The sequence below is a fragment of the Gobio gobio genome (assembly GCF_949357685.1).
Source record: "Gobio gobio genome assembly, chromosome: 23".
In the NCBI taxonomy this organism is placed as follows: domain Eukaryota; kingdom Metazoa; phylum Chordata; class Actinopteri; order Cypriniformes; family Gobionidae; genus Gobio; species Gobio gobio.
The window spans coordinates 43,026,706-43,037,768 of NC_137119.1; positions in this window are offsets into that span (position 1 = coordinate 43,026,706).

Here is an 11,063-nt window from a genome sequence, read left to right on the forward strand (position 1 = left end):
GCTGAGCCCAATTTAAGATTTGTCAGCTTTTTTATTCTACGATTTCTTAACTCGCGTCGCACCAATTTTGGCAGCGAATTATAAACGTTTCTTCCTTTCGTTTGTTTATAATTAAGTCTATTATACCCATTCACATCCTTTACTGTGGGAAAGTAGAAAAAAAACTCTGTAGGACGAATAGGCTCCCTTTTTACTTCAAATTTGTGCTTGTTATTAGACTTGGTAATGCGCGTCAAGTTTATTTGAATAGCGCATTTCTCACACACACACCAGTGATTTTATTTTCACTTTCTCTGGCAGTGAATAATCAAACATAGCTTAAATGTCTTGACCATGTGGAAGATAAAATTCGCTTTTCAGAACTTTTACAACAAGTGTTGCTTTGCAACATCAGGAGAAAACATGAAGACGAAGATATTTGAGAAGGTGTCTATCCGGATCGTGTCCCACACTCATCTCAAAGCGCAGAGCGGCATATGACGGATCTTTGCGGGGAAATAGGCTATGAAACAAATATTTTTTTTAACTAATATTTGATTTTCTTATATTCTTTAGGTTACCATTATTTACTGATAATCATTTAAATGTTTTACAGGCTGTAGTGTGTTGTTTCACTGATGCAAGTGCTGAAATAAACACGCATGCTTATGAAATGGATGTTTCAGCCTTGTTTATTATTTCAAAATCTAGGCTAGCATCTGGCATAGACTACAATCTTTAAAATGGCATATATGCATTAGTTATACTCTCAATTTAATTTACAGAGCAATCCCTGCAAAGTTTTTTTGTTTAACTATAGAAGAGGATTAGTGTGTGTCGCACTCACAACAAGACTCGCAATAGGGGGCGTGGCATCACAATGGTGGCGCTCCATCGTGATGCCGGTCACCGCTAAGGTTGTGCCGATGGATAATGCAACCCTAGCGGTGACTGGCAAATTTCATGTTTACACTCACTTGACAAGTCAACTGACAGTTCCATCAACCGAGTGTCTTCACACTGGCCCCAGGCCATCGGACAGTCCTTATTGTCGAGTCCTGGAAAGGCAACAAAACTGTGGGACAAAGCACTTGTGCGCATCCCGTGTACAGAATGATGCTTGAAGCAACACAGCGTCACAGCGCTCCTATGCAGCAGTTTATTGTGCATTTTCTTTTAAGTTTTACATTTCAGTTACAGTGTGAGAACTGCTGGCCAAAGGTGAAGTTTCACACACCTGGAGCGAAGCAAAGCGAGTATTTTCCAGTGGACACGCACCATGAATGATAGTTTAGCCGTAAATGAATGATAGTGCAGCCGTGCGCATTTTACTTTCGGTTTAGACAGTACAATTCAATTCAAATCACATTTATTTGTATAGCGCTTTTCACAATACATATCGTTTCAAAGCAGCTTCACAGAAAATGCATGCGTCTACATTACAACTTAAAGTGATTTGTCCATGTTATGCATTTCAGAAATGCACATATACAAAGCACACAGATGAGCTAACTATCTATTATTAATCAATATAATAACTAAGGCATAGAAATAAGTGAAATAAGAATCACATGTTGTTAATGAATAGGGTATATAGAAATGACAAACTCACTTCAGGGCTTCAGACTAACATTTGAGAGTTCTACAGATGGTGGCGCCAGCACCTGATTTGGTGGTGCTGGAAGAAAATGTATCATAAAGTTAATTTAATCATAAAATGACTATTTTTTTCATTGTTTTGTTAATAAGTGCAGTTACTAATAATAGTACATGTTTGTTTTTTGGAAATTTAACAGTGAAGCACTGAGCTTGAATTGATATGCAGAAAACATTTACTTTTATTAACAACAGTAATGTGCAAAAAACACATTTTTATAAGGAACATTGTAATATTCCACTCTTATTAAATATACTATTGTTCTCCTATAGTATCATACTGAACTAAAAGGAGCACTCTTTACTTGTTTTCTGTGTAATCATGTCACAATTTGAGGAAAAGTTTTAAGACTTTGTGACTTCCTACCTTTTTCCATCTATTAAGGAGTGGAAATGTCTTAAGTCAAATGAGTGCTCCTATGCCACCACCTACTGGTTATAGTGGTAATTTGCGCTGCTGCTGGGCTATCTACAACCCCAAATCAGAAAAAGTTGGGACAGTATGGAAAACGCAAATAAAAAAAAAAGAAGTGATTTCTAAATTTACTTTGACTTGTATTTCATTGCAGACAATATGAACACAAAATATTTCATGTTTTGTCTGGTCAACGTGCTTGATTTGTAAATTTGCATCCTTTCCTGTCATTTAGACCTGCAACACATTTCAAAAAAAGTTGGGACAGTAAAGCATTTACCACTTTGTAATGTTGCCATTCCTTTTCACAACACTTAAAAAGACGTTTAGGGACTGAAGACCAAGTGATGAAGTGTTTCAGGTGTAATTTTGTCCCATTCTTCCTGCAAACAAGTCTTAAGGTGGGCAACAGTACAGGGTCTTCGTTGCCACACATTCTCTATTGGAGACAGGTCGGGACTGAGGCAGGCCAGTCAAGTACCCGTACCCTCTTCCTCCGCAGCCAGGACTTTGTAATGTGTGCAGAATGTGGTTTTGCATTGTCTTGTTGAAATATGCATGGACGTCCCTGGAAAAGATGTCTTCTTGAAGGCAGCATATTATGCTCCAAAATCTCGATGTACTTTTCAGCATTAATGGTGCCTTCACAGAAGTGCAAGTTAACTTTGCCAAGGGCACTGACACAACCCCATACCATGACAGACCCTGGCTTTTGGACTTGTTGCTGGTAACAGTCTGGATGATCCTTTTCTTCTTTGGTCCGGAGCATACGGCGTCCATTCCTCCCAAAAAATACCTCAAATACTGATTCATCTGAGCACAGTACACGTTTCCACTGTGTGATGGTCCATCCCAGATGCCTCCGAGCCCAGAGAAGTCGACGGCGCTTCTGGACACTGTTAACATAGGCTTCCTTTTTGCACAGTACAGTTTGAACTGATATTTGTGGATGTAACTATGTATTGTGGTACTTGACAAAGGTTTGCTAAAGTAGTCCTGTGCCCATGTGGTGATATCGCTTCTAGATGAATGACGATTCTTGATGCAGTGCCGCCTGAGGGATCGGAGATCACGGTTGTTCAGCTTAGGCTTGCGCCCTTGTCCTTTACGCACTGAAATTCCTACAGATTCCTTGAATCTTTTAATTATGTTATGCACTGTTGAAAGTGAAATATCCAAATCTCTTCCTATCTTTCTTTGAGGAACATTGTTTTTAAACATTTCAATAATTTTCTCACATATTTGTTGGCAAACTGGCGATCCTCGGCCCATCTTTGCTCCTAAAGAATTAGATGCTGCTTTTGTACCAAATCATAATTACAATCACTTGTTGACATCACCTGTTTCAAATCACATCATTATTTAACCATTTTACCTCATTACTAGCCCTAAATTGCTCCTGTCCCAACTTTTTTTTAAATGTGTTGCAGGTCTGAATGACAGGAAAGGATGCATATTTACAAATGACATGAAGTTGACCAGACAAAACATGAAATATTTTGTGCTCATATTGTCTGCAATGAAATACAAGTCAAAGTAAATTTAGAAATCACTTCTTTTTTTATTTATTTGTGTTTTCCATACTGTCCCAACTTTTTCTGATTTGCGGTTGTATTATTGCTCCCAGTTCGAGCTGATAAACGGTCCATGCAACACAGCTCAAACAAGTAGCGCCGATCCGTTCAGCTTTCGTTTTGTTTGCCGTTCGATGGATTTCATATGTAACAGACAGCTCTTATCAGTTGGGCACCGCGGTGGTCGCACCAGTGCTAACCAAATTCAGTCGCACAAGCAGGAAAAAAGGTCACAAAATGCGACCATTTAGTCGCAGTCTGGAGCCCTGCACTTAAATAGGCGCTTTTACATTTTGCTTTGAAACCAAATCTTCCGTGATCATGTCATTCAGCTCCTCACTCTAGTGAAAAGTGAAATATACGCCCTGCCCACATGAGGTGCGCCGCTTCCGGCACTGGATTAGAGAGAAGAATATGTTCAGCCCTCTCCCTCCGAAGCTTTTAAAGTTCAGAGCTGATTACTACCAAAGCTCAAAAATGTTGTATTCGTACCAGCTCTACTAGATGCCTTATTATTCTACATTTTTAAAAGCATATTAGCTTCTAATCGATCCACCAGTTAACATTTACAACTCTACATGTAAGGGTTAGGGTTAGGTTAGGGTTAACCCTAACCCTAGCCATGGCGGTTCAGACCCTTCAGGGTCAGCCTCCGTAAAGGGGTAGCCCCCCCAAAAAAACATTTCTTGGGAGGACCACACTCTGGACTGGAGACGGGAGGCGGAGTTCACTCTGGACTGGAGACGGGAGACACTGAGACCATTTGGCTAGGTGACGCTGTGACCATATTAATTGACAGCGCTGAAACCTCTGGGCTCTGGTCTGGGCTGGAGCCCTCTCTGGTCTCGGGTCTGGAGCCCTCTCTGGACTCAGGTCTGGAGCCCTCTCTGGTCTCGGGTCTGGAGCCCTCTCTGGACTCGGGTCTGGAGCCCTCTCTAGTCTCGGGTCTGGAGCCCTCTCTGGACTCAGGTCTGGAGCCCTCTCTGGTCTCTGGTCTGGATCCCTCTCTGGACTTTGGTCTGAGGCTGGAGCCCTCTCTGGATGTTGGTCTGTGGCAGCAGATGTTGCATGGCTCTGGACAGAGACATGGGACGTCACTTTCTCTGGGCTGCAAATTACTTTAGGTCTTGGGGCTGAGGACCAGGGAAGGGAAGCTGCCCGGATGGACGAATATGCAGGATCCCTAACCTTTGCCCCCAGGTCCTGGCTGTTGGAGACCAGTTTCCGGGCCCTTGGGAACACGGGTGGCCACGAGGGAAGGCAACCCCTGGAGAGGCACGTGGAGGCCACTGGCTTGAGGTGAGCTGGAGTGATCACATGCTTCCGGATAGGAACTGAATGATGATTTTGCTTAGCTACTTCAACAAGGAAATCAGAACCACATAAATCGAGGACATGGTTAATAAAGTCCGCTACGGACCTATAACAATCTCCAGGAGACAGGGATCAAAACGTAACATCTCTGTTCCCTTCCTTCAGGGAACGAGGGTTACATGCGTAACCGAGACGTTCCCTTTCAGTTAGTACACTACGGGTTACACGTCAGTTACTGATGAAATGGGGGTCCCAATTAAATCTCGCAATTCAATTTGTCTTCCAGCATCCTGCGCTGACCAGGGCTCCCTGACATGAGTCTGAGCACGAACGAGGGGCTAGGCTAAACGCCAATAACAAGGCACACTGGGAAGCATATCCCACGTGGAGAAATGCAACACAATGCCTGCCCGAAGGGAGGACTTAAGAATACACATATGACCCCCGTAGCGACTGCATATGGAGCACTCTGGGGTATCCAGCCGCAGGTGGAATATGGGTGCCCAGGGAAGACACATGCTCGAGGAGACTTACCGTGGAAATACACATGTCGGGGTTATCCAAAGGGGGAACCATGCACATGGAGGCATCTAGCCAACACAAGGGCTGACCAACCGGGCATGCACTCTGGTGTCTGCATCAGCAGTGCTGGAGGATCTCAGGGCCTACTTAGCAGCTCACCGGAGTAAAAATGCGCACGCATCCAGTCCGTGGAGTGGAATGGCGCAGCAAGCGATGACACCTGAACCTGTCCAGTTACTGGCCCCTTGGGGCGAGTATACGAGAGGAACTGGCTACACTCGGACATATACTCAATCTAGCGAATGTAAAGGTGTCGCCCAGCCTACAGCTCTTAACTTGTTAGCGAGGCGCCATGCGCTAAGCCCAAGAGGAGGCAACACTCAGTGGAGTGTGCCAAAACCCCTAGGGGGCATGGTATGCCCTGAACATAGTCCAAGAGCATGCGACCTCTGCACGGAGAGAGCCTTTCCTTCTGCTGCACTCCATAACAGACAAGAACTGATCTGAGGTACTGAACACAGCAGCCGGTCTACGTAAGTGCAAGGTGCGTACCGGACCGGGCAATGCCAAGGCTAGGTCTGCCTCCTTCAAGGCAGCGATTGCAGGTTCGGCGCCTGGAGAGGTGGGAACCTTGGGCACGTATTCAAGCTGGGGTCTCAGGTAAGCACGTGAGAGTTAGCCAGCTCGAATCCCAGGCAAACTTGTCACCGACAATGCCTGCAGGTCACATATCCCCTTGAAAGGAGCCACGCAATCGAGAGTGTCGCTTTCATTGAAAGGAACTTACCTTAAACTCAGAAGGACATGCAAGTCCACCACTTACACCGTTTAAGTCCACCAGGTCGAGGTGGGCCGAATAACGGCCACCTAAACCTCTAGGGCAGAGGGGACAGCCATTGCTCCGCCCTACCTGAGGAAGAGGAAGAGGCCAGGTGACGAAGAGCGCATTGGCCTGTCACATAGACAAGGCCTGGCGGAAGTGAAGTAGCCACCACCGTGGTGGTAGGGTATAGAACCTGCCGCGCCCCATTGGGGCCCACATAAGTAGGATACCACAGACCGGGACGTGGGTGCCCCGTCTCTAAGTAAGGATCCTTCCTCACAGGGATCGACCAGGGAGGTGCTGTCGCAAGGAGTAAAGAGTTCAAAGAACCAGGTCCGGCCGGGGGGCAAAGCGGGGTGGCCAAAGGAGCTTCTTGAGAGTTAGAGGTAGGCAAAAGGATTACCTGAGCGTCACTGAGCTGTTCCCAAACACCTGGCCCTCTGGGGATGGAGTCTCCATTGCCCCGGAAGTGGCTGAACCGTGAGCGCTCGCTGGCTGCACGACTCAGGTCTCCCGGGACGAAATTTCACGAAGCGACCTCAGATTCTTCAGACTCCAATAAGGAGACATAGGCACTGGGGTGGCAGGGCATCTGTTGATACATCAACATGCCCGTACACTCGTTCTAAGGGAACTCTGGCCTGTAGAAATATGAGGTTTGCACGGGGTGAAGGTATGATGGCAGGCCTGAGTCAATGGGACCCGGAGCGTGCCCTGTTGCCATGCCCATCTCAGGACTCGATCGCAATGCCAGTGCTGAAGCGGTCTCATATGAAGCAGTCCGGGCGGCATTAGCACGGCCACGAATGCCATATGTCCCAGGAGCCTCTGAAATATCCTCAGATGACCCGCATGCTTACCCAACGGGGGCAAGTCAGCAATGACAGTGCACACTCGCACTGCATGCACATAGCGACCGAGCTGAGAAAAGAGATCCTCTTCCCAGGGGAGAGTTTGCTCTTTTCCCATTGACCCGAAGGCCCAAATGGGTGAAAACACACATGAGTCAGCCATGAGCGCCTGCTCAACGTGCACGCTCACACACGCCAAACAGCGCTCATGCCCGTGAGACGGACTAATCAGCCGACCGCACCCAGAAACAATGCACGGGCGAAACTTCTTGAAAAAAAAAGTCATGCCGCGTGCAGCTTTTTTAGAGAGGAGTTTTGCTCTGCAGAATGATGAATCGCTCAGGGAGAACGCCCACACTGTGCTGGATCACTGCACAGATCAGACAGGAATGCAGAACTCGCTGGAACGCGCCGTAACACTCTGGAGAGACACTTGTCTTGAAGAGAGAAAGCTCAGGCAAGTAACACTCGGCTCTGAAGCAGAAACATAATGTGAGACTGCAATGCAACGCCCTTTATACCCACGCGGTGGGGCGGGGTTGCATTATGCAAATTCCGCAGACCCATGGCTCGTTTTGTAGATCTCAAAGGTGATTGGCTTCAAAGCGAAACCCCCATTTCGTCAGTAACTGACGTAACTTGTAGTATACTAACTGAAAGGGAACCAGGGTTACAGACGTACCCCAAGACGTTTGGCAGCACATAAAGCAATTTTTCTAATAGCGCCATGCCACTCTAACAAAATAGGTCTTTCACGTTTAACCCTCTTGAGTCGGCGGTCGCGCCGGCGCAATCAGCTCGCTTTTTTTCTTATCAGTGCCAAAGAGACTCAAATAACTGTCGTTTTTTATCATTCAGGCAAGTGTTATACATCATTATAATCTGTTCAGTTTCTATTTTTTTTGTGTACAGTCACAATAAAAAATAATTATTGTGCTTTTTGTAAAATAAAGAAAACACACATGATGCGCGATCTGCAGCCTCTCTGTCAAAGACGTTCATTCAGATAGTCTTCAGAAAATGACCAAAAACCAAACCAAGTAAACCAAATCAAAAACAAATATTCTGTGTTTATGTAATCTGTTTGAAAGCAGAGGGATGTTAGTCATTCCTGAGCGGCTCATTATACACTAATGCGACCACGCCCACGGAGCGCACACTCTATTGAGATTCAAATACTGAGGCTCCGGAGACGACGACCACACACACATCAACTCAAACAAACACATCAAGTACTGCATTCCTACTACAACTACACCGTTTTGAGATGCATTAAATAATCCTGGAATAATTCTCCATATATGAATATGAAAACCGCGTTGGTACCTTAGATTGTAATATGAGCGTCAGCTGATCTCATTTATAAAACACTCCTCTATTTTCGTCATGAAGACTCACAACAAAACAACATCCCTCAGGGCTTTTAGTTCAAAAGTGTGCAGATGAGGAGAAATATTGATAGATTCTCATATGTCTGTGTCAAATTTCTATACAGAGACGTGTTATCTCAATCTGTTGTGTTTTCAGTTCATACTGGCAGCCAGAGGGCACATGTAGTCCATATACGGTAGACAAAGAAGATACCCTGTGACATTCTCTCTGACATAAACAGCTTCCAGAAATCGCTATAACATGCAGGTAGACACGTTTGAAGATAATAAACACACAATCGCGACAATATATGGCTTATCTGTGTTATTTACACCATGTTGGGTGTTTACATAATAGATTATATTTATATTTATAATGCAATGCTATTCGAGCTTTTATAATTATGCAGAATATTGTAAAATTATATATTTTCTGTCTGATTTTTTTTATCCAAAGCCTAATGAGATCACTTAAGGTTATTTAAAACATTTGACTTGTGATATAAAGTAAGTTTGGAATAAAAACATGGTTTTAATCTCATTAATTGTTGTGTTTTAATCAATTGGTGTAATAAATCATAAATTATGGTAAAATAAATCATAAATTGTTGTGGCAGATAATATAGATTATTTTAGGCAAAAAAAGCTGAAGCTGAAAAGCTTGTTCATTATGCAGCTCATTATGCGGGCTACTATGTTCTTTTGTTATCTCTGGTGTTATCTCATCATTATTCATTAGATATAACGCCTCCTCGCATACTGGCTTTGTGAATAAAATCTGTCTTACAAATTGTAAATTAATATATTGTTTTATGTGAATGAGTAGGCTCAATGATTCTCACATCAGTTTGAAGCAAAAACTCAATGCAAATACGCTCATTATTCAAAAGTCTTGTGAACACATATCTATTGTGTGTTTTGAGGCCTTCATTTTAAAATTATTTTTTTAGTTTTTTCAAAAATCATGCATAAACATTTTTCTCTCAAAAATACAAGCATGTACATACATGTTGCTCAGATATTATGGTAGCCCAGTTTGTGCTGAATACAGTGTAATTACACTTTTGCCATTAATATGTTTATAAGCAACTGAAAATAAACACAAAAGTCAGAGCATGTCAAAACTTCTAAAGGGCCCCAAAACAGCTCAGACTCCTATGGGTTAAATCAAGCACTTTCAATGACCTATGTTTGCTTTCACATACTTTCCAGTCCAGTCAAAAATGAAATTTAAATGAGACATGTTGCCTTGGCTGGTAACTAGCTGAAATAAAGATTTTTTTTTATCAATTTATGTTCATTTCAAGTAATGAAAATCTTTGTTTTAGTTCTAGTTAACTATAATAAACTTGTTTTTAACCCCACTGTGTATCTCAATGAAACTATTTGAAGAATCATATCTGCTGGGTCTTTCTGAAAGAAATGTTTCCTTGCCACTGTTGCTTTTAATCAATGTGCCTTTGTTTATTGCTTAAGAATTACACCAGCATTTAAATACATTTTTAGTAGCAAAACTAACTGCCTGTCTGAAGCCAGAAGACAGGAAGTAGAGACACAATGGATTCCTATTTAACCCAACAGATGCAAGACCATTATATTGCACGCAGTGTCAAAATGAAGCTCTGATTACAAACTTTATTAGACACAAGGTTGCCCCCATTTCTTCCATTCTTGTTCCTGAGTTCTGATAAACTAGGGTAAATAGACAGGTGATAATGAGGCTCTGTAAAGGATGAGGGGCTAGAATATAGACTGCCCAAGTGCTAAGACTAAGTAAGGTGCTTGTGAAGAGGGTGCAGAATAACTGAGGGGCAAGAGGTCAAGGCCGGCTAGAAACATCACAAAAGGTCTTAAGTGATGGCACAGCTCCCTAACAAATCAACGGCGTAGAGCTGACAATACATTAACGCTGTACAGAAACAGATCTGGGACTAAGACGGTTAGTTTGACCTGCTCACCATGTTCTATCTGCTAAGAAGGAATAATTATAAGCACCTTCATGTTAACTGATGCACAGAACAGTAACACTGCTGTAATGTATTCAGAATATATTCACTTCTGTAAATATATAAAATACATTTTGTATCCTAAAGAATCCATGAACATGGATTAACATGAATGAAGCTATTGTTCATATTCATAATTTGTGTTTTACAGTTTGTATCAAGTTCATTACTTGATGCAAACTCTAAACACAAATGAAGGATATAGCATTGAAAAATTAAGAAAGGTCAAAGAAACAAGAAGAACAAGCAAGAGTTGCAGCTGTCTCTGCATTAGTGGAGAACAAAAGGTCGCAAGTGCAGATATTCATTGTTGCCGTTACAGCTGTCTACTGACAATTTTACTGTTCCGTGACAGCCGTCTTGCTCATGAGGCATTGTTACCTTGTCTTGATCCTTGAGCACAAAGATAAACCTGTGAAATTCCCAGTGCATGCCTGTCACTCTTTGAGGACAGAAAAATTACGCAGTACAAGCAAAGCATCATAGCGCATTATTGCTGGAATCTAACTGTCGATTAAACTTTGTACAATTTTACTAAAAAGTTTGTGTAAAT